The sequence below is a fragment of the Marmota marmota genome, unplaced genomic scaffold, assembly GCF_001458135.2.
Source record: "Marmota marmota marmota unplaced genomic scaffold, marMar, whole genome shotgun sequence".
Lineage (NCBI taxonomy): Eukaryota > Metazoa > Chordata > Mammalia > Rodentia > Sciuridae > Marmota > Marmota marmota.
This window is the reverse complement of record NW_026006321.1, coordinates 140,901-145,168: the sequence shown is the minus strand read 5'-3', so window position 1 is coordinate 145,168 and position 4,268 is coordinate 140,901. Positions and strand designations below refer to the sequence as shown.

Below are 4,268 nucleotides of genomic sequence, written 5' to 3'. Positions count from 1 at the left end.
AAAGGGGAAGGGAGGGGAGGGAAGGGGAGGGGATGGGGCATAGTAGAGGATACGAAAGGCAGCAGAATACAGCATACACTAGTATGGCACTAGGTAAAAAAGTGGATGTGTAACCGATGTGAATATGTAATATGTATATAGGGTAAAAATGGGAGTTCATAATCTGCTTGAATCAAATGTATGAAATATGAAATGTCAAGAACTTTATAATGTTTTGAACAACTAATAAAAAAAGGTCAGATTCAGGGTCAGGGTTATTTTTAGGGTTTGGCTTATAACTCAAATTATGGATAGGGTTAGGGCTAGGTGTAGGGTTAGGGCTTGGTTTATGTTTAAGATTAGGTTTACATCTATGGCTTGGTTTTGTTTTAGAGCTAAGGCTAGGGTTAGGGCTAGTTTTAGGATTAGCCTTAGGGTTAGGGCTATGGTTAGGTTAATGTTTCGGCTTATTGTTAGGGTTACATTTAGAGTTAGGGTTAGATCTAGGGTTATGGACAGGGATATGAATAGGGCTAGGGTTAAACCTACAGTTCAAGTTAGGATTAGGCTTCCAGTAAAGTACAGGGTTAGAACTAGGGTTAGGACTAGGGTGAGAGTTAGAGTTCATCTTTGGGCTAGGGTTAGGATTAGCATTAGGGATAGTGCTAAATAAGGTCTAAGATTAGGGCTAGGGTTGGTGTTAGCGTTAGGCCTAGGGTTAGGGTTAGTGTTATAATTAAGGCTATGTTTAGGGCTGGGATAAGGGCTAGCGTTTGTGCTAGCGTTAGGGCTAGGATTATTGCTAGGGATAAAGTCAGGTATAGGGTTATGGTTAGGGGTAGTTTTAGAGTTGGTTTTATGGCTAGGTCTAGTATAAGGGTTAGGTATATGGTAACAGATTTAGAGCTAGAGGATTTATTGGTGTCAGGGTCATAGGCTCTGGTTTAGGATAAGGTCATAGGTCATGGGCCTTGGTTTAGGTTTGAGTTTAGGGTTAGGGCTCAAATTAGTATTATAGTTAGGGATAGGGTAATGATAAAGTTAGGTTTAGGGTTCAGGTTATGTTTAGGGTAACTGAAAGGTTTGGGGATAGCCATAGGGTTAGGGTTAGGCCTAGGGTTAGCATTAGGGTAAGGGTAATGTTTAAGGTAATGGATACAGTTAGAGTTAAGGTTAGGGCTAGGGTTATGGTTAGGATTAGGTCTTGAGTTAGGGTTAGGGTGAGGGTTAGAACTTGGGTTAGGGTTATGTTTAGCATAAGGGTTAGGTTCTGAGCTATGGTTAGGGCTAGGCTGCGAGTTAGGTTCAGGATTAGTTCAAGGATAGGATTACCATAGGCTTTGGGTTAGAGTTAGGGTTAGGGTTAGACCTAGGATTAGTGGTAGGGTCCATATAAGGATCAGAGTTAGGGTTAGAATTTGGGATAGGGTTAGAGTTAGAATGAGAGCTAGGGTTAGGGCTAATAATAGGTTTTGGGTTTTGGTTAGCCTAAGGATTATGGATAGGTCTTGGGTTACCCTTAGGTTTTTGGTTTTGCTTAGGGTAAGGGATTGGTTTAGAGCTATGGTTAGGGCTATGGTTAGGGTTAGAGTTCAGGTTAAATCTAGGTATACGGATCGTATTAGGGCCAGCTTTTGTGTTAGGGTTAGGGATAGGATTAGGGCAATGGCTAATGTAAGAACTAGGGTTTAAATTAGGTTAGTTTTAGGGTTACAGTTAGGTTTAGTATTAGGGTTAGGTTTAAGTTTAGGGTGATATTTATAGCTAGGGTTTGTGTTAGGATAAGAGTCAGGTCAGGGTTTGTTTTAAGGTTAGGGATAGAACTCAAATTATGGCTAGGGTTATTCTTAGCATTCAGTTTAAGGTGAGGGAGGTATTTAGAGCTAGGTTGAGTGCTTGGATATGAGTCAGGGTCAGTGTTCACTTTAAAGTCAGGGTTAGAACTCGAATTAGGTCTAGGAATAGGTCTAGGTTTAGTGTTAGGGTTTGGTTTAAGTTAATGTTTAGGGTTAGGGCTATTGCTTGGTTTTGGCTTTGTCCTAGGGTTAGGTTTATGGCTAGTGTAAGTGTTAAGCTTAGGCTTAGGGTTAGGGTTAGATTTGGAGTTAGGGTTAGCTCTAGGGTTAGGGATGGGACTAAGAATAGGGCAAGGGTTAGGGATAGGGTAGGGTTACGTAAGGGATAGGGCTAGAACTAGGAATAGGTATAGGGTGAGATTTAGAGTTAGTCTTAGGGCTAGGGTTAGTGTTAGGGTGAAGGTAGGGCTAAATTAGTGCTAGATTTAGGGCTAGGTTTATTGTTTGGCTTAAGCCTAGGGTTAGGGTTAGTGTTAGGGTTAAGTTTAGGTAAGAGATGGCATTATAGCTGGATATAGAGGTAAGATGAGGGTTAGAATTAGAGTTGGGGATATGGGTTAGGGTTAGGGTTGTGACTAAGGCTACGTTTAGAGCTAGGATGAGGGCTAGGGTTTGTTTTAGATTTAGGACTATAATTAGGGCTAGGGCTAATTTCAGGTCCAGAATTATTGTTAAAGATAGTTTTAGGGTTACAATTATGGCTACGTCTAGGGTAAGGATTAGGTGTAGGTTTCTGGACAAGTTTAGAGGTAGGGATTTTATTTGGGTCAAGATCAGGGTTAGGGTTTGGGTAGGTTAAGGTTTAAAGTTAGGGCTCAGATTAATGTTAGTGTTAGGGTCAGGGTAATGATAGGGTTGGGTTTAGGGTTCAGGTTAGCTTCAGGGTAATGGATTGGGTTAAGATTAGGGATAGGTTTAGGTTCATGCCTAGGGTTAGCATTAGTGTTATTATTATGGTTATGGTATTGGATATAGTTAGATATCAGTTTAGGGCTGGGTTTATTGTTATGAATATGGCTAGGGTTAAAGATAGGATTAGGGCAAGTTTTGGGGTTAAGTTAGGGATAAAGTTAGGATTATGGCTAATGTAAGTACTAGGGTGATGTTTAGGGATAGTTTTAGGGTTTTAGGGCTAGGGTTAGGTTTAGGTTTAGGATGATGTTTAGAGCTAGTAGTGTTAGGGTCAGTGTCAGGTTCAGGGTTACTTTAAGGGTTCAACTTACAACTCAATTTAGGGCTAGGATTAGGGCTAGATTTAAGGTTAGGGTTTGGTTTAGGTTAATGGTAAGGGTTATAGCTATAGCTCAGTTTTGTTTTAGGGCTAGGGCTAGGGTTAGAACTAGTTTTAGGATTAGTGTTATGGTTTAGGCTAGTGTTAGGGCTTGGCTTATTCTTCAGGTTAGGGCTTGATTTAGAGTTAGGTTTTTCGAAGGTTAGTGCTAGGACTAAGGAGAGGGCAAGGGTTAGGACTAGCCTAAGGCTAGGGTTAGGGTTACGTTAAGGGATATGGTTAGAATGAGTGATAGATCTAATGTGAGAGTTAGAGTTAGTCTTAGGACTAGGGTTAGGGTAAGGGTTAGGGATATGGCTAAATTAGGAATAAGTTTAGGGGTAGGGTTAGTGTTAGAGTTAGGCCTAGAGTTTGGGTTAGGGTTATAATTAAGGCTATGTTTAGGGCTAGGATAAGGTCTAGGATTTGTGTTACATTAGGTCTAGGATTATGTTTAGGGTTAATGTCAGGTCTAGGGTTAGAGTTAGGGATAGTTTTAGGGTAAGGTTTATGGCTAGGTCTATTGTAATGGTTAGGTATAGGGTAAGAGTCAGGTTTAGAGCTAGGGGAATTATTAGGGTCAGGGTCACTGTTAGGGTTTGGTTTAGGTTTGAGTTTAGGTTTATGGCTCAAATTAAAGTTAAAGTTAGTGTTAGGGTAAAGATAGCATTAGGTATTGGGTTCAGGTTAGGTTTAGTGTAATTGATAGTTTTAGGAATAGTGATAGGGTGAGGGTTAGTCCTAGGGTTAGCATTAGGATAAGGGTTATGTTTAGGGTAATGGATACAGTTAGGATTAAAGTTAGGGCTAGGGTTATGGTTAGGATTAGGTTTTGGGTTAGGGTTAGGATGAGGGTTAGGATTAAGGCTAGGTTTATGGCTTGGTTGAGGGTTTGTGTTAGGGCTAGGGCTAGGATTAGGGCTAGGGCTAATGTCAGGTATAGCATTATGGTTAAGGGTAGTTGGAGGGTTTGGTTATGGATAGGTTTACTGCAAGGGTTAGGTTTAGGGTAAAGATCAGGTTTAGAGCTAGGTGTATTACTATAGTCAGGGTCAGGGTTAGGGATTGGTTTCAGTTAAGATTTAGGGTGAACTTAAAAACTCAATTGAGAATACTACCAGCAGAGTAGAACACTTAGAAGATAGAACATCAGACAATGAAGA

The 4,268-nt window shown here is 40.6% G+C and overlaps 1 long non-coding RNA gene across 1 annotated transcript in view; it reads left to right on the top strand.

Annotated features, from left to right (window-relative positions):
- LOC125614730 overlaps window positions 1–4,268 on the top strand; it is a 23,226-nt gene that overhangs the window by 14,662 nt on the left and 4,296 nt on the right. Inside the window, exon 2 of the long non-coding RNA XR_007345292.1 lies at window positions 589–595. This is a non-coding gene — a long non-coding RNA (uncharacterized LOC125614730). The remainder of the gene's footprint in view (window positions 1–588; window positions 596–4,268) is intronic.